This window comes from Physeter macrocephalus, chromosome 20 (assembly GCF_002837175.3).
Source record: "Physeter macrocephalus isolate SW-GA chromosome 20, ASM283717v5, whole genome shotgun sequence".
Lineage (NCBI taxonomy): Eukaryota > Metazoa > Chordata > Mammalia > Artiodactyla > Physeteridae > Physeter > Physeter macrocephalus.
Window position 1 is genome coordinate 75,306,271 of NC_041233.1, and position 20,057 is coordinate 75,326,327.

Consider the following 20,057-nt stretch of genomic DNA (forward strand, 5'->3'; position numbering starts at 1 on the left):
ACTTACCTTTGTGACCTTAGGCAGAGGGTGACACTTTACCTTTCTGATGCTCAGTGACCTCCACCGCTCACCTTACACAATGTTCTCAGAGTCTGATAAGCTGATAGAGGGGAAAACCCGCTCTCCAGCCTGCGTGCAATGCTCCCGCCCTGGCTCTTTCAGACTGCTTGTCTTGAACATTTCCAGGATGATTGTTCTGTTATCTTTTGAGAAACCTTAGCTGTGTGGCCCTGCTGACAACTGTCTTCCCGAGGCCTCATTTCCTCATCTTTACAATGCTTGAAAGGATTTGGCCTCATCATAGTTTATAAACTGGCCAGAGCTGTTTCCTTTTGTCCACACAGTGGGTTTTATTTTTAACTGAATGGGTGGCTAACAGTTAAAAATAGGGAGATTTCACATAAAAACCCAGGTGTCACCTGCCTGATCTCTCTGGATATTTGAGCTTGTTGTCCCTGGCTAGGGGGTCTAGAAGGGTCTCCAGCTCCAGAATCCTAGAAGATTCTAGGTGGGATATTTGGGACATATTTAAACTTTAAAAAAAAAGATTCCTTGTTTATCTGAAATTCAAATTCAAACTTAACGCCTTGTATTTGATCTGAAAACCCTAGCTCAGAGATCAGACCACTGAAGCAGAGAGCTCTCACTCCCTCCAGATGGGACCCAGAGGGAATCTTTCTCCTGAGTGTTATTATCATTAAACCTTACTGACTGAGTGGTTTTAAATTATTCCTTTGCTCTTTTTGCCTAACAAGCCCCAAAGGTTGTTTGATATTGACAGTCACATTTACAGACAATGAGGAAAGCCAGAGAAGTGACTCAAGTTGCCCAAGGACACGCAACAAGGTAAGGGCTACTTTGAGGTTGCAGTGTAACCAGAACCTGTTAGCATCCCTGTGTGGAAGGCTCTGGATCGGCCATTAAACACAATGAGAAAAACAAACAAACAAACAGAAACAGAGAAAAGAAAGAACAAACAGAACAAAACAAAAAAACACTGTCTGCTTTTCCTCTGGTCTTTTTTTTGGATGGAGAAGTTTATTACATAACAGTGCTTTCAGTGTTATGAAAAAAAAAAAAAAAAGTATGTGGAACATTCCCTTATTGAAATTACAGTCTGGGAGCAAACCGAGAATGTTCGGGACCCACAGACGGCATTGAGGAATGCTGGAATATTCCATGGATACTTGTCATCTGAAGAAAAGGGAGAGGAGGGCTCTGAATTCAAGAATCTGCAGTTTGCCTGTAAGACATCCGCGTCCTCATCATCATCCTGCCTTTTGCATGTGCAAAGCACTTGTACGTTTCCGGCAAAAATATTTATTGAGCCCCTTCTGTATGCTTACATGCTGGGCCCTGGATCCTCCAGACAGGCATTAGCCCCTTTGACAACACAGATTAGAACAGTGAAATCAGGAGAACGATCCAAAGTCACAGACAGGGACCGAGCACTTGACTTTCCCTCCCCTCCCAGGCACTTCCTAGCTCCTTCCCTGCTCTATTTTTTCTGCTTTACTTTTTTCTCCTTAGCAATGATCACGTTCCCACACATCCTATATTTGACTTATTTATCCTGTTTATTCTCTGCGTGTCGCACTAGAATGTAATGTCCACACCCACAGGGATTTTATCTGTCTTGTGTCCTCAGTGCCTAGAATAGAAATATTTGTTGAATGATGGATGCCACCAGCCCCCTTTATGAACAGAGTCAGAATCAGAAGTCAACAGAAGGAGCAACTCCAGCAGTAAACTCCTGTTTTTACTAGAAATCAGAACGCAGAGAGAACAAGAATCAAACATGAGTTTTGCTGAACCCGTTCTCTGAACCCAGATTTCTTCCTTTCTTATTCCCTCCAGAAACTGGGTAGCAGAGAGTTAAAGACAGCTCTTTCTTATTTTTCAGTGTAAAACGGAAACTCACACCCTGGGAAGGGAGTTGGTGGGGTTGCTTTTGAGGTTAAGGAGTCAGAAGAGTGGCCCTCCCATGTACCTGGCCTTAGCCAAGCCATAGGAAGGGTGATTCTCAGCCATCACCCAGGATGGGCTGGGATTAGGTGACCTGCCCAGAATACAGATCAGGTGACTGATTCTCCTTCTGGAGCTAATTCTCGTGTCCCAGGGCTGGAACACAATCCTCCTTCAGGGAGGAGCTCTGAGGGACCGTCCATGTGCCATGCTTACTGCGGTACAAAAACAGAATTTCCAAACAGGCCAGCAACCAATCTCGAATTCCAGGCTCACAGAGGAAAAAAAATCGAGGGTCACGGGAGATGATTGCCTCCAAGACCTTTAGAGAGCAGGACCACCTACCCTAGGTGCACTTTCCTGCCTTAGGACGAACAGGCAACAAAAGAGGGAACCTGGCACCGAATATCGCCTGAGACCACAAGACCCCTAAAGGCCCCCAGCAACCCACGTGATCTCTGGGGTCTGGTGAGGTTCCAGCCCCATCAGACACCCCAGTTAGGTCATACATTAATTATCCTGACTACATGTGGCAGGTCTGGGACTCTGGGAAGCCCTAAAATTGTGGAGCACACAATGCCTGTATCCTCCAAGCACGTGGACTGTTGCTCCAGTGTGGCGAGAAAACCTGAAAAGGAAGATTTTCTGAAGCCAAGGTGCATGTCCAGGGCCACAGCCGGGTAGCTAACTGCCATAATGAAGTGGGGAACATTCAAGAGGGTGAAGGGCTCTTTCCAGACAAAACTGGGGGAGGATCTGGGAATGAGTCCATCTTGGGCTCTGGGAATTCCTCCTCAGACCCCGGCAGCTCACCTGTCTAATGCTAGCCAAGCTCCTCCTCAAGTCAGAGGCCAGTGGTTTCTCTCATCCATCTTGCCGTTTGTCAGAAGTGTTTGTTGACGTTCGACAAGAACCAGTGCCTCAAGTGTTCGGGAAGGCTGACGTGTGCCGTGCTGTGACCCCCAGGGGAAGGGAAGCAGAGGTCACAGCTTCCACCAGCTGACCCTATGGACACAAGCAAAAAGCCTGGTCTCCGGAGTCCATCTGAGCTGACTAGCCATGACCTTGGGCTTGTTACCTTATTTCTCTGAGCCTCAACATTTCCTCATCTGTAAAATGGAGTTGGTAACAATGCCTACTTCACAGCCTCTGCATACGTCTTAAATGAAATAATGCACATAGAGCTCTTAGCCAGGTGCCTGGCACACATTACAGGCTCCATCAATACTACCTTGTTTAGCCCAATTCCTGAGCCCACCTGAGCAAGGTGGGTGACACATTCAGAGTCTCTCACCTGGGCAGTGGGTATGCTGTGGAACGCCCACGTATCTGGATGACCAGGATAGAAGTACTCGTTGTGGTCTAGGACCTTGGGAAATCTGATACGGCCGGGGAGCAGGGCCAGGTGGATATGGTGCTGGGGAATAAGAAGGGCCTGATTTGGAAGGACCCAGGATGCCAGTCTTGGGGGAATGTGATGACTGATTTTATGTTTCAACTTGACTGGGTTAAGGGATGCCCAAATAGCTGGTAAAACATCATTTCTGGGTGTGTTGATGAAGGTGTCTCTGGAAGAGATTAACATTTGGATCAGTAGACAGAGTAGAGAAGATCACCCTCTCCAATATGGGTGGGCACCATCCAATCCGTTCTTAAGGCCTGAGTAGAATGGAAAGGCGGGGGGAGGGTGAATTCACTCTCTCTACCTGAGCTGAGACATCCATCTTCTCCTGCCGTCAAATATTGGACCCCTGATTCTCAGGCCTTTGGACTCATTCTGAATTACACCACTGGTTTCCTGGCTCTCCAGCTTGTAGACAGCAGGTAATGGGACTTCTCTATAACTATGCAAGACTTTTCCTATAATAAACATCCTACCGTAACTCTACCTATCTATCTACCCATCTCCTATTTGTCTTTTTCTCTGGAGATCCCTGACTGATACAGGGGGACTTCCATTTGCTTTCCCAGGTACCCCCCACTCCCTTCTCCTGGCCACAAAAATACATAAATATAAATAGATTAGAGCAGGATTGTGATGTCTTCTTCATCATTTTCAATCATCTTCCCTCCTTCAGAAACATTTCACTTTCACCTGGAACCACCCCCCCTGGCCCCTCCCCCATCAGCAGACCTAACAGCAGGGCAGCTCTAAAAATAGCTTGCCTTCCAGACCCCCTGGCACGTAAATACATCTTTGTTCTCGACTGGCATTTAATAACTGTACTTTATGGCAAAACAAAAGCTGTAATCAGAGTCCAACAATGGAAGCTGCAGCCAGCGCCGAACAATACTCAGCATTCCCATGGTGATCCCCGCCCCCAATCCGCAGCTGTGAGAACCAGAAGTCTCAAGCATGAATTCCATTCACAATTATTTGCCTGGTCCTAGCCCCACTGCGGCTTATTCGAATCAACAGCTTTCCTGCCTCCTCAGCGGGGGTTTCGGGGCTTTCGAGAAGCTGAAAAGGGATGCCAAGCTTGAGCCCCTGCCAAGAGCAGCCTGTGCAGGTGTGCACGAGGGGGCTGGCCCTGAGAAGTCTGCACGGTGGCTCGGTGACAGGGCCAGACTGCCCCGAGGCTGGAGGCTTCAGCAGCTGTCTCAAAACCAGCAATTCAGGCAAGACTTCCTTCAGATAAAAGAGAGCTTTGCACTGATTTTCTTATCCAGCAGTGCAGCCTGTGCATTCCAGGATAAGCCCAGCAGCTGGCTTCTCCTGCCAGGTTCACGTCCTAGAACCTCGGAGAGAGAAGGTCTTTAAGAGAGACTATTCCAGTGGGTCTCAAGCCTTGTTTTATGTTAGGATCTTTGGGAGTGCTTTAATAAAATTCTTAGGACAAGACCCCATCCCAGGCCAACTGAATCAGAATCTCTGGCAATGAGGAATTGACCTTAGTATTATTTATTTATTTTTTCTTTTGTTTTGTTTTGAAGTATAACTTAAATATAGTGTTATGGGCTGAATGTATCCCCCCAAATTATATATTGAAGCCCCCATTCCCAGTGTGACTATACTTGGAGATAGGGTTTTTGTAGAGGTAATTAAGATTAAATGAGGTCATAGAAGTGGGGCCCGGATCCAATAGCATTAGTGTCCATACAAGAAGAGACACCAGAGATCCCACCTCCCCAAAATGTGAAGACTCGGCACAAAGGTGGCCATCTGCAAGTCAGGTAGAGAGCCATCACTAGGGACGGAATCAGCCAGCACCTTGATCTTGGACTTGCAGCCTCCAGAACTGAGAGAAATAAATTTCTGTTTAAGCCACCCAGTCTGTGTGGTATTTTGTTACAGCAGCCGGAGCTGACTAAGACACATTGTAAAGCCTACGGCTCTTAAATACAAAGGCCAATAAACTATGTAAGCACGATCAACGTCAAGGTACATTTCTCACACCCCAAAAGTCTTCCTCTGCCAGCCAGAGGTAACCACTGCTTGATTTCTATCACCATAGATTAGTTTTGCCTGTTCTTGAATTTCATGTAAGTGTAATTACACACCATATTGTATACTCTCTGGGGTCTAACTTCTTCTGCTCAACGTTGTGTTTGTGAGATTTATCTATGTCATTGGGTGTTGTAACAATTTGTTCTTTTATTGCTGTGTAACATTTCATTTTGCGAATAAAGCACAATTTATCTAGTCTATAGGCGGCCGTTTTGGTGGTTTCCCCTCCTGTTTCTTTTTCCATGCTGCTCCCCTGTGCCCAGAGTGGCTTTTCCCTCCAGCTCCATTCGGCCCCCTGATCTCTTACAAATAGCACCTGCCTACCACTAAGACCCCAGTCGAAACTCATTGTCTCTTAGAACCATTCTGACCTTTCATAGAGAAATGACCCTCTCTCCTCTGTGACCCCACTGCTCCCCAGGTTGAAATTATAGCGGCATCTCTGTCAAGGGACCATGATTTCCTCAAGTGCAGGGACCATGTCTTAATTATCTCTATAGTCTCAGCACCGTGCCCTGGAGATAGGAGGGGTTCAAGAAACAATGGCTGACATAACATTGTAAATTAATTAATTAATTTAAAATTAAATTAATTTAAGGAAGAAAGAAAGAAAGAAGGCAGAAAGAAAGAGTGGCTGGTTTCTGGGAGGCAGGCCCCCTACCAGGGACGGTGGGGACACCTGGGGGCAGATCTGGCTTTGGGAAGGGAGGCCGGCAGAGACTAAGCAGGTTCCAGGCCTAGAAATGGCCCAGAGACCACGAAAGACACCTGACAGGAAGTCCAGTGGGACAGACTGGGTGTGAGCACAGCATGCAGCTGCCCAGGGCTCACACCCAGTAGCAGCCCCAGTGTCCTAATTCCAAGGCCCAGGCCTAGCTCTGGATGTTGAGCCCCACGCGGCAGCTGTGGAGATGGGCTCAGGAGGCTGGGAGAATGGAGCCCTTAGGCAGGCTATCAGTGGGCCCAGCCAGCTCCAAGGGACTGGGAGCTCCGAAGTCCTGACATGGCCCGGAACTCTGTCTTAAGAACTGCCCCATGGGGCTTCCCTGGTGGCGCAGTGGTTGAGAATCCTCCTGCCGATGCAGGGGACACGGGTTCGTACCCTGGTCTGGGAAGATCTTGATTTCTATCACCATAGATTAGTTTTGCCTGTTCTTGAATTTCATGTAAGTGTAATTACACACCATATTGTATACTCTCTGGGGTCTAACTTCTTCTGCTCAACGTTGTGTTTGTGAGATTTATCTATGTCATTGGGTGTTGTAACAATTTGTTCTTTTATTGCTGTGTAACATTTCATTTTGCGAATAAAGCACAATTTATCTAGTCTATAGGCGGCCGTTTTGGTGGTTTCCCCTCCTGTTTCTTTTTCCATGCTGCTCCCCTGTGCCCAGAGTGGCTTTTCCCTCCAGCTCCATTCGGCCCCCTGATCTCTTACAAATAGCACCTGCCTACCACTAAGACCCCAGTCGAAACTCATTGTCTCTTAGAACCATTCTGACCTTTCATAGAGAAATGACCCTCTCTCCTCTGTGACCCCACTGCTCCCCAGGTTGAAATTATAGCGGCATCTCTGTCAAGGGACCATGATTTCCTCAAGTGCAGGGACCATGTCTTAATTATCTCTATAGTCTCAGCACCGTGCCCTGGAGATAGGAGGGGTTCAAGAAACAATGGCTGACATAACATTGTAAATTAATTAATTAATTTAAAATTAAATTAATTTAAGGAAGAAAGAAAGAAAGAAGGCAGAAAGAAAGAGTGGCTGGTTTCTGGGAGGCAGGCCCCCTACCAGGGACGGTGGGGACACCTGGGGGCAGATCTGGCTTTGGGAAGGGAGGCCGGCAGAGACTAAGCAGGTTCCAGGCCTAGAAATGGCCCAGAGACCACGAAAGACACCTGACAGGAAGTCCAGTGGGACAGACTGGGTGTGAGCACAGCATGCAGCTGCCCAGGGCTCACACCCAGTAGCAGCCCCAGTGTCCTAATTCCAAGGCCCAGACCTAGCTCTGGATGTTGAGCCCCACGCGGCAGCTGTGGAGATGGGCTCAGGAGGCTGGGAGAATGGAGCCCTTAGGCAGGCTATCAGTGGGCCCAGCCAGCTCCAAGGGACTGGGAGCTCCGAAGTCCTGACATGGCCCGGAACTCTGTCTTAAGAACTGCCCCATGGGGCTTCCCTGGTGGCGCAGTGGTTGAGAATCCTCCTGCCGATGCAGGGGACACGGGTTCGTACCCTGGTCTGGGAAGATCCCATGTGCCGCGGAGCGGCTGGGCCCGTGAGCCATGGCCACTGAGCCTGTGCGTCCGGAGCCTGTGCTCCGCAACGGGAGAGGCCACAACAGTGAGAGGCCCGCGTACCACCAAAAAAAAAAAAAAAAAAAAAAAAAAAGAACTGCCCCATGGCCCTTGATCCCTCATGACTGCCACTCCCTTTCCAGTGGGACATTTGGAGTTACCCAGGAAGCTGGGTTAGAGGAGCTGGGTTAGTGGGATTCATTGGATTTGCCGCTGCAGGATTCCTTTCTCTATTCCTCTCTTGTCCTTCATTTAAGTCACTTACATAAGGCCACCAATATAGTGCTCAATCCAGCATGGCAACCCAACAGCACTACTTAGAAAGCTCAGTCTCTGAATTATCAGCTCTTCAACAATTCATGCTTTCTGTCACAGAAAGATGATTAGCATTGGTTAGAAAATCTGCTTTCACAAGACTTAAACGATTGCATGTCTTAAAATGATTAGCTCACTGATGGTTTATAATTTTATGTCCTTCACGTGTCTGTGATCTAAGTTTTTGACCCACGATGCCGTTGCAAAGGGGTGCTGTTGGTGCCGGGCAGACCTGAGTTCAAATCTACCACTTGCTGGCTGTGTAACTGAGCCACTCAATTGAATGTTCTGAGCTTCAGTTTCCTGTTTGCCAAATGATCCCTCTGCTGTGTAGCGGTCGTGAGGATGGGGCTTAGTGCATGGCAGGTGCTTAATAACAGCTACCATGATGGTGTCCACCTGGCCGCTGAAGAAGGCTCACGCCCCTCCCCTCCTCAGCCCCATCCCTGGATTCATCATCTTTATTTCCTAACAACAAACGAGCTTTGCTCTGGAAGCTTTCCTGGTTATCCTGAAATGCCCTCCCCCATTTCATTCTCCTGCCCACATGCTGCCCGCCAGACTGTTTGTTTTGGATGCAGGAGGCCAGCCAGGGAGTGGCAGGCCTGCCCATGCAGTTCCTTGAAACCAAAGTTGCTCCCTGAGTCATTGCTGGGAGAAGCCAGTACATCCAAGCACCTACACAGGCATGTCAGAGGTAGGATACCCTGTGGGTGCACAGGCAGGGTTACGGGGGATGGAGGGCCTATAAGCCAAGCACATGGTGTAGGCTTTATCTTGGGGCGTTCGGAGAAGGGGCATTTAAAGTTTTTAAATAAGAAAGGGACATGATCAGATTTGTGGGTTACAAAAGTCCTCCGAACTCTTCAATGAGTCTTTCAGGAAGGGAAAACCCCACCTATAGTCTAGCATCTTCTTCCTTTGCCCAGTACAGGTTTTCTGCTCTAGCCAACCCCCTACACAGACTCTCTGCACCTCGGCCCCATTGGAGTGCTCTCCACATGGCAACGTTTTCCCTGTACTTCAAGGCCTGGCTTGGTTCTTCCGCCTCCAGAAATCCTTTCCTGCCCCTCAGCACATGTTCATTGCTCCTTTCCCAGAACCCAGGGTTCTTTCCCACACACCCAGCAGCCAGAGCCACTCAGACCTTGCTACTCTATGTGGCTAATTCTTGGAGCACACAATGCTGTGGAAAGAACAAAACTTTGCAGTCAGAAAATCCAAGTTCAAGTTCAGATTCTGTCCTTAGCAGTTTGTGACCTTCAGCCTCTCACTCAGCTTCTCTGAGCCACACTTTGCTCATTTGCTCGATAGGCACCTCCCAGGACTGGGGTAAGTATCAGAAGAACGTAAAAGCACTCTGGAAACAGTGATTTAAAAAAAAAAGAAGAAATAAATAAAATGATCTTTATTCCTAGATAACATGATTATCTGTCCACAAAATCCAGATAATCTGTCCACAAAATCTGTCCACAAAATCCAAAGAAATCTACAAAAAAAAGCTAGTAGAATGAGTTTAAGGTGGCAGAATACAAGAGCAATACACAAAACCAATTTTATTTCTATATATTAGCAAGTGAGAGAAGCCAGACCCATATGCAAGAAAAACATAAAGAGGAAAAGAACATTACTCTCCCATGAAAATTCCCTGGTGGTCCGGTGGTTAGGACTCCACGCTTTCACTGCCGAGGGCCCAGGTTCAATTCTTGGTTGGGGAACTAAGATCCCATAAGCCGTGCAGAGCGGCCAAGAAAACACAAACAAACAGAACACTACTCTCCCTCCAAAAAACGTACTCCATGATTCCCGTTCTACAGTATAAACTGTAGAAAATGCCAACGAATTTATAGTTACAGAGAAATCAGAGGATGGAAAGGTGAAGAGGGGCAAGAGGAGGGATTACACAGTTTTGGGGGCAATTTAAATGTTTACTATTGTGATTGTGTTGTTGTGTAAACAGTGATGTTAAACAAAAAGGGGAAAAGGCCTGGGCTGTAGAGCCAGGGAGACCTGGGGTGGGACCTTGGCTCTGTCTCCCACTGGTTGACTGTCTCTAGGCAGGCCATCCAGTGTCTCTGGGTTAACTTTTCTCCTGTGTAGGTGGGAAGCTTAGTACTTGCCTCGGGGATTAATGTGAGGTTCAAATATGTTAAGAGGTCGGCACCTTGCTGGGCACACAGCAGCCTGGCGATGGATGTTAGCGCCCTGCGCTCCTCGCTGCCAAACAACAGCGCTTTGGACATGGGAGTACGTATATGTGTGCTGATTGCCTGGCTGATTTCACTACTGACCAACCAAATAAAGGGATGGATGTGTTGGTGGATAGATGGGTGGGTAGATGGATAGATGAGTGGACTGGGAGACAAATATTTAACTGAATCAACAAATAAATCCATGAGTGGATGACCAAATGGATAGCTGAAAAAATCAAGGAGCAAACGCATGCCTGAATGAATGAGTAACGAATGGAGTGAGCACATCACTAAATGAGTGACAAGAGGGACATGGCAGTAAATGACTGTTCTCCTTCAGCCCAGAGGCCCACCCTCCCCTCGGCCTTTGTGCTGTGCGTAAGGCACCAGTTACCTTGCAGGCTCTTTCTTAGTGGCAGGCAGATGCCCCTGCCAGGTAACCAGGGTAACCTGGTGCCTGAAGAGATGCAGCATTTGGCTCCTTGGAAATCCCATCTCGGCCTATCTTGGCAACAAGGACAAACGTTCTGGGACTGCACAGACTGGAGACAGTGCCCCCTCTGAGCGGCCAGCGGCCAAGCTCAGGCCAGGTGCTTGCCCACCTTGGGCTGGGGTGGTGTCCTTGGTGGTCACCGACCTCCTGCGGAGGATGGGGGGCGTCACTAGTTCCACTAGAGAAGACGCAATGGCCTGAGCAAGCTAGGGAGGCAGGTTAGACTCCCAGGAAGGGGGGATCTGCAGAGAGCTGGGGCCTGGCCCCATCCTGCTGATGGTGAGCTTGTGGGTCAGGAGATGGCTCCATCAGTCACAGCATCGCCCTTGGGGAGAGGAGCAAAGACCCGTCTGTGAAGGCACCCTGACTGAGAGCCATTCACAGCGCGGGCCTCTTTCTTATAACCTCACTGGGAGGCAGCTGGGCAGTGCTTTCCTCTCCGTCAACCCATTTACAGATAAAGAGGCCCAGGGTGCGAGAGAAACAGCAGAGAATGAAAACAATTCCAATCTTTCGATACCCCTTCTCTGCGGGCTACAGGGGACTCAGTTACAAAGGGGGAGGATGACACCCTCTGGCCACCCCAAAGAGGCTGCTTTCTGTTGCTGTTCCTCTACAATTGTACTGAATCTGTTGCCTGGGTCGCTTCCCCAACTAGCTGAGAGGAATCTGTCTCTGAAGTCTCAGGTCACTTTGTTCAAGTCCCTCTTTTCTCCTCCCTGAGTTGCAGTTATTTAAGCCCTGTCTTCTCTGTGCTACCAGGCGTGAGCACCTCAGTGGAGAGCACGACCTCTTCCCCCTCCCCTGTCCTCCCCCCACACCTGGCACGTGTAACACGGTCCGCAGTAGCCACCAAAGGTTCCACAGCAAGTTAGGGAAAGAGCTGGGTGGCCCAAAGATACGCAGTCCAACAAGACATAGTCCCTTTTGTCAGGAGGTGAAAACAGAAGACTTCTAGAAACAACAGTGTCTTAACCCAAAAGTACAGATTTCTTTTCTTTTCTTACTTTTATTTGCATTTATTTTTTGCAGCATTTATTCCCAGGCCATAAGTTTTTGTTTCTTCTGGGATATCTTTTTCTTCTGGGCAACCTCCACTTCTGGTTTAGGAACAATCTGTTCTTTTTCAGTAAGGAGCATCTCAATGTGGCAGGGAGAGCTCACGTATGGGTTGATCCGACCATGAGCTCTGTAAGCCCTGCGCCGCGTCTCGGGGGCTTTGTTCACCTGGATGTGCTCCATGACCAGAGTACCTACATCTAAGCCCTGAAGTTCAGCATTACTCTCTGCATTTTTGAGCACGTGAAGTAAAAAATTCAGCACTCTTTTTGGGCCACTGACCCTGCGTCTAGCCCCACTGTTTGGCCTGGGCACACCTACCAACTCCACCATTGTAACAACAGAATGGCACACATTGCTTCTTTAAAGCGACATCCTTCATATACTTGGTGGCTTTTCGGATATGCATACCCTTAATGGCCTGGGCAGTTTCACGAGTGTTCTTAAAGTGAACACGAAGATTTGAACCTCTTGACTTGCATGATTTTGTGGGGTTTTCTGGGTCAAGTGAATAACGAACCATTTTTAGAGGTCACCTCAGGCCACTTACCGGAAAAAGCCAGATTTCTGAAGGTGGGACTCTAGGCAGTTGGATGGGCCTGGGGACAGATAATTAGGCCACAGGCTCTTTGCAGAGGTTTCATCACGTGGTCATTACTAACTCCGTCCAGGCATAATTCTCCCTCAAGTGTATCACTTTTCATTTTTCTTAGGACAAACGTGCTCTTTTCTGTGCTCTGTTGGCTTTTCATTCAGGAAGAGAGGGCAAAAATATCCTTTAATTTACCAAAATTGCTTTTTAAATGCATCAGCCAACTCAGGACTATCGGGAAGATAATGGTTCTTTCCCCTCATAATGATGGAGTAAATTTCAGCCAAAATGAGTTTAAACATTGTCCGTGGGCTATAGTTTTTTATTAATTTCATCAATCATGAGTAAGCCATTGACCTTCCACGGCTCCGAGCTGTTCTCAGAGCAGCTCTTGCCTTGTTCAAAGCCAGCCTCAAATACAGTTTTCAGCTGGATAACAAGAGGTGGGTCTTTTTCTCCAGCAGGGCAGCGGCTGAGAGCTCTGGAGGCTGACAGTCCCAGGCTCATGTCCTGGCTCTGCTGCTTCTTGGCTCTGTGACTTAGAGATTGCTCTGTGCCTCTCTCCTTCCCTTATTTGTCAAGTGAAGATAAAGATGTTATCTGGAACTTTGCAGGGTTGTTTAAAGATTAAATGAAATGATGTATGTGAGGCACTTCTCAAGGGGTCTGTCACATAGCACACTCAATGAATCTTAGTTATTGTTATTATTTTAATACAAACATGGCATTATTTTTATTTTGTCACTAGGTCTCATGGTGTATCTCTCCATCCTTTATGCCTTTATCAAGCCTTTATCTCTTATGGTTTGGCTACTCCCTCCCCACATCTTCCAGTGGTGGTTGGGTTGCTACTGAGGGCAGGAGAACCAGGCAATGTTCCCTGTTGCATGGCGTAGGAGGTGCAGCTGGAAGATGGGCTATGGGCCCTGCCTGTGGGCTAAACGGGTGTCTAGCGTATCCTGGTGCGTGTGCTTGGAGCTCAGTTCCACAGGCGCCCAGTGAGGCCAGGTGCACCCAGCTCGGAGATTCTGCAGGAGAATCCTCCGGTCCCAAGCTTCTCCAACCACTAAGTACATCACTTCCCACCAAGGATCCGAGGTGGTATGTTGGGATACAGGAAAAACACACAGTAAATGTGGTTGCTCTCCCAGAACACTGATGACTCTTAAAAGCCGGGGGGACAAACATAATTATTAATATTAAAACAAAGGGGCAAAAATGATGGCCTGGGGGGCAGGATGATGGTGACTTTTGAAGGTATTAACCTGGAGGATTTCATCAACACTGTATGCACACGGGGCACTGGCCTCTGTCGTGCATCAGGGGAAGGTCCAGGAAAGGCCAGTCCATGAAGCCTCTGCTGGGGCAGGCGATGAGTTCCAGAAGCGTGGCTCTCCTCCAGCCATCAGGCCAATTCCAGGTCAAGGGGGCACCAGGTGACTTTTGATGGGTTGGACCTCATCGCAGCCAGCTAAAGCCATCCTGCCTCTGGAGCAAACCTTGCTGAAGCACGTAAGCCTTGGTGGGAAGGATGGTTCTGGAGATGGGAGAGCGTGAACGTCCCACAGAGCACGCCCACAGCATTACCTTTGCCATCAGGGCCTCTGCTTTCCCAGCTGAGCAAGAGTGGGGTCATGGGTGCAGTACTGATTCTGGAAAATGCAAGAAACCCAGTTGAAGGGACAGTTCACTTCACTCGATCCCTGGTTTCCTCACGAGTGACACGGGCATGGCTATAGCAACCTCCTGGGTATGAATGTGGGCTCGAACAAGATGCTGTATATATACTTGCCCATTTAAAAATCTTGGTCTGCAGGGAGATCAGCTAGGTGGTTTGTGACTACCTAGAGGGGTGGGATAGGGAGGGTGGGAGGGAGGGAGACGCAAGAGGGCAGAGATATGGGGACATATGTATATGTATAACTGATTCACTTTGTTGTAAAGCAGAAACTAACGCACCCTAGTAAAGCAATTATACTCCAATAAAGATGTTAAAAAAAAAAATCTTGGTCTGTAAATAGTCAGGTGGGGAGCATGCATAGAAAAGAGGAGAATGAGGCTACAGAGAGTGGCCACCTAACCCCCTCCCCTGTCCTTTCCTACAGAGGAGGTTTGTCTATCCCTCACTCCCTGGAGGCCTAACCAGCCTCCCCTGTCAACCCCTGGCAGTAGGCATCCTGTGTCTGGGGTCAGGCACAGAACTCCTGCCACAGTCGGGTGTCAATTTTCCTGGCGGTCTCAACCCTGGACTTCCCACTGCGGATGGGGCAGTCCACGGCCATGGGGTTTAAAGGTCACTGTAGCAAACAAACTCATAGAAGGAGCCCCAGAAAGTGTCCAATCTGCCTTTGACCTCAGGCCCCATAACATGTTCCACAGGACGTAAAGATGCCTGGTGTCTGAGGGATTTTCCAATGCATGCAACACCCTTGACCTCCATCCTGGGCACTGGGCCTTGACCTGGGCCCAGGTTGCTGCTCCCTGGCTGGCAGAGGCGTCTTCCTCTCTCTGACGCCCTCCTCTCCTCCCCTTGTCCTGTGTCTCTTTGGCTCCTTTCCTCTCGGATCCTGACTCCAGTGCAGGTGATGGTCACCCTCTGCTCTGTTGGATTCTGGGGTGCAGGGCCTGAGAGGGAGGGACCCTCCCAAAGACCTGCACTCAGGGTAGGATACTTCACATTCAGACCTTTCCCACCCTGGAGGTGAAGCTTTGGCAAACAGATCTCCTAGACATTATTATGTAAAAGGAGGTGGTGCCTTCTTTCTGGCCTCAGGTCGTATAACAAAAAGCCCCCACTTAGCTTGACCTCCAGCTCCATTTAGATGTGTACTTTGATTCAACAAATATTTACTAAGTGCCAGGCACTATTCTAGGTGCTTGGGACACACCAGTGAAAAGACAAAGATCCTCATTGTAGTTCTCTGGTTCTCCAGTCCCGTCTGGGTGGGGTAGGTGGGCGTGGGGTGGGAGGGACAGATAATAGAAAGAATGGGTAAATTATATGGTACATTGAAGGTGGAAAAAGTCAAGCCAAGTAAAGGAGATTAGGGATGCCAGGAGGGGCGGGTGTGGGCAGGGTTGGCCTCAAGGAGAAGGTGACACTTGTGCACACACTTGAAGGGGGTGAGGGAATGAACCACACAGATGTGCTCAGGACAGGCAGCCAGGCTGGTCTGTTTGTGGGAAGGGCATCCCAAGAGCCTGTGCGCTGGAATATTTTAAGACAGCACCTGGACCTATGAGCCTTTGAAAATGATTAAAACCAGAAAAAAAAAAAAATCTATTAGCTTCAAAATAAAAACATGGCAATATTGGAATTAATAAACATTTAATTATATGCCCACCCATAATGTAACATTTTGTCAACTTCCTTAATTGCTGAGTTCCTTAATTGAGTGGTCAAACTTCTTGACGTTTAAAGATAACAGAGGGCTTCCCTGGTGGAGCAGTGGTTGCGCGTCCGCCTGCCGATGCAGGAAAACCGGGTTCGCGCCCCAGTCCGGGAGGATCCCACATGCCGCGGAGCGGCTGGGCCCGTGAGCCATGGCCGCTGAGCCTGCGCGTCCGGAGCCTGTGCTCCGCAACGGGAGAGGCCGCGGCAGGGGGAGGCCCGCGTACCACAAAAAAAAAAAAAAAAAAAAAAAAAGATAACAGAGATTAGATTTCTTTCATTTCCCAAAAAGTTCCCAAACATATATGACTGCTAAGAAATCATAGACATTATACACTAAATATTTATTACAGCTAAATAATTTCAAAAGCAAAATTATAAAAGCTCTTTCAAAATTTGTAGCAAAACAGATTAGCTTTGATGTGGAATGGGCTGAGTTTTAATGTATTTGATACGATAAGAAGCAGAGCCTCTGAAAGTAAGATTAGGACCAAGATGATCTTAAAATTGTCCTGCATCTAATGTTGGCACGATCCCACAAGAGCAGGTCACGCTTCAGGCTGGTCAGAGCCAGCTGCCCAGCCACAGGTAGCATGCACCCCCTGCATGCAGAATTGGGATCCAGTGCATTGAGTGACTGAGCTGAGGCAGTGCCGAGTTGACTTCCTTATTTTCTTGCATAAAATTTCCACTTCCGGGGCTTCCCTGGTGGCGCAGTGGTTGCGAGTCCGCCTGCCGATGCAGGGGACGCGGGTTCGTGCCCCAGGAAGATGCCACATGCCGCGGAGCGGCTGGGCCCGTGAGCCATGGCCACTGAGCCTGCGCGTCCGGAGCCTGTGCTCCGCAACGGGAGAGGCCACACCAGTGAGAGGCCCGCGGACCGCAAATAAATAAATAAAATTTCCACTTCCATGTGGAATCTCATTTTCTGACTGCCTTCCTTGTCATCTCTGAGCTGGGTTGGTACATCTCCCAATTCTGAAGATACTTAAAATGGGATGGGGGAGAAGGAAAGTATTATCGGCTCTTCCTCCGCCCTGGGCAATATACTGGAATTCACAGGATTTGCTCATTGGAGAGAATCTACCGGGCCATTTAGCAAACACCTACTGTGTGCCTGGCACTGGGCTAGGTACCCTAGTCCAAGGTGGTGTGAGACCATCTGTTCTTGAGCCACCGTGCCCCAAAGCTCACTGTGTGGGACTATGCTGAATTAGAAAGTCAGGTGCTTTAGAACAAATAGCAAGTAGTCAAGAAGAAGGAGGTGGCGGGAAGCCCCCCCCTGGAGTGCACTGAAGAGTGATCAGCAGGGCTCCCCACCTTCCCAGTCCGCCTCACCCAGGGAGCAACTCCCCTATTCAGAGAACAACTCAGCACCTGGTCCTACCTGCCTCTACACCGGTGGTTCTCAAACTGTGGTCCGGGGACCAGCAGGTTCAGCATCACCTGCCACCTATTAGAAATGCAAATTCTTGGCACTTCCCTGGTGGTCCAGTGGTTAAGACTCCGCGCTTCCACAGCAGGGGGCACAGGTTCCATCCCTGCTTGGGGAGCTAAGATCCCACAAGCCATCCAGTAGGCAGAAAAAAGAAAAGAAAAGAAAAGAAATGCAACTTCTCCAGTTTCACCCAGATGCTCTGAGTCTCCCTGGGTGGGGGTCCAGCAGTCTGCGTTAACAGCCCTCCATGTGATCCTGATACGTGCACTCTCAAGTTGGGGAGCAACTGCTCGAAGAGAGGTTGCTTGTGTGACCCGATTCTTGCTCTAAGTTTCAGGGCACAGAAGTTATCTTTGATCCTGTGGAGCCCTGAGGCAGGGGGTCTTTTCCCCTGATCTAGAAGACAGCATGATGCAGTGGGTAAGGGTGCTTGGAAGCCAGGCAGTCGTGTTCAAATCCCAGCTCCTCCTGGGCAGGGCACTCCGGCTCCCTGAGGCTGGATCTCTGATCTGTAAAGTGACATGATGCCAGTGGAAATAACCTAATTGGGTAATGGGGATAAGCCCTTAGCACTGTGCCTTCCACATGGTAAACGCTCAAGTCATCCTAACTATCAATAGACATTTAGGAAATTAAGGTTTATGCCCACTGGGTTTTCTTTATTTTTTTGCGGTACGCGGGCCTCTCACCGCTGTGGCCTCTCCCGTTGCGGAGCACACGCTCAAGTCATCCTAACTATCAATAGACATTTAGGAAATTAAGGTTTATGCCCACTGGGTTTTCTTTATTTTTTTGCGGTACGCGGGCCTCTCACCGCTGTGGCCTCTCCCGTTGTGGAGCACAGGCTCCGGACATGCAGGCTCAGCGGCCATGGCTCACAGGCCCAGCCGCTCCACGGCACGTGGGATCTTCCTGGACCGGGGCACGAACCCGTGTCCCCTGCATCGGCAGGCGGACTCTCAACCACTGCACCACCAGGGAAGCCCCCCACTGGGTTTTCTTATAAGAGCAGTCACGACTTTGGGGCCAGTCTTCATCCTGAGCCTCAGAGCAAACATGGTTATGAAGACTCTTAGGTGAGCCAGCTCCCCTGCCAGGACCTGGGCAGAGGACAGGCCCACACTCACAGTCTCTGAACCAAACCCACCTCGTTTCCCCTCTAAGCATGAGTGGTGGCTTTCTCCCTTTCTTGACAGTCCTAGACAATCAAACCCAACAAAGCCACCTCTGTCTCCTGCCCGGGAGATGGCAGCCCTGGTGCCCCTCCATTTGTTGGAGAACATTCCCTTGGCCCTTGAGCAAGCCCAGAGCAAATAGTAGACCATCTGCACTGCCTTTCTTTTCCCTTTGTCTACTGAGAAAGTCTTTGGCTATAGATTCATATACCAAAGGATAAAAAGCACTTCCAGGATTCGTACCTTAAATAAACGAGCTGTTCAGTAATCTGTACCCGGCACTCCAAGAGTGCAGACATTTATTATCCACCCTCAGTGGGGTATGTGCAGAAACTGAGAGCATTTAGAAACATGAATGGCATGTTGATGTTGTTGGACATGTAAATGCACGGCACTGAGGTTGCATCTTATGCGTCTTTGTTTTTCTAGGCACCCATTTTTCATTGTATATTCTAGAAGTGTCAGTCCCACATGGACTGAGGGAAAAAATAAAATGGGCTCCCACCGCAGGCAAGCACTGCCTCTGAAGCTCTCCGAGAGGCTCAGATCAAGAACATTTGGCATTTTGACGACTGGCTTCCAACTTCCAGAAGGAGATGGCCTTGTATCAAAAAAGGGGTTCTCAGGCTCGCTCCCCTCCCCCTGGCCTCTCGTGGCACCACAAATTTTGAAATTCTAGAATCGCTCAGGATGCCCTGTTCTGAGAATGGTGTTCAGAGGAAAACTCATAGTGATGTTAAGACCCTTTTGTGAGATCTTCCTAAACATCGAGTGACCAGGAGGAACTTTCCAGAGTCTCCTTAACATTTGACTAGAGGAGCCAGCCAAGCTTGAGAAGAGAGAACAGGCAGAGTGGTGGTGAGGACAGAAAGATGCCATCCGTGACAGTGCTACAAAACCAGGCCGTGGAGGAAGTGGGGAGAGAAAGACCCTGAAGGAGACACACTTCCCTCTCCCGCCCCGGTCTCTCCAGCCCCTCAGGGAAGAGGAAACTGCAGTGTGGCAGGAGTACCAGATCGACTCTTGCAGAGCTTTCCGCTGACCCTGGCTCAGGCCATCCTGATGGAAAATCACTTCCCGGGCTTCCTGTGCCTTTTCCACTTGGCTAGTTTCTGAGATTTTCCAGCCCACTGAGCAGTGGATTTAGATGTGCAACGAGAAGAAAATATGAGAGAGTGATGGGGCAGAGAGAGCCTGGAGGGACTCAGGGAAGCCACCCTGGGGGTGACCCGGAGCTGAGACCCAAGAAGTAGAGGCCAGCTGTGTGAGGACCCGGGGAAGAATGTTCTAGGCAGAGAACAGAAAGTGCAAGGGCTCAGAGCAGGGATTCAATGTTCAAGCAGCAGGAAGAAGCATGGGGTAGTGGGAGGTACGGGGAGGAGGTGAGGGCATAACATGAATCCACCAGGATGGTGAAGCGGGCCCCCCAGGATCGCGGCAGCCAAGGCAAGGAGTTGAGATCACATTCATCGTATTCGATAAGGGTTGCCAGATAAAATATAGGACACCCAGTTCAATTTGAATTTCAGATAAGTTTTATACTAAACAATTATTCATGTGTTATCTGGAATCCCAATTTAACTGGCATCCTGTATTTTTACTTGGGATATGTATTTCCAAGTCCTATTTGAAAGTCAGTAGAGGGGTTTAAAGCAGTGAAATGACAATCGGATCCAATTTATAGCCTAGTTGGG

The 20,057-nt window shown here is 48.9% G+C and overlaps 1 pseudogene; it reads right to left on the bottom strand.

Moving 5' to 3' along the window:
• Positions 1-11,743: 11,743 nt before the first annotated feature.
• LOC102991285 (60S ribosomal protein L17-like) lies at positions 11,744-12,305 on the bottom strand (annotated as a pseudogene).
• Between the last annotated feature and the right edge of the window lie 7,752 nt (positions 12,306-20,057).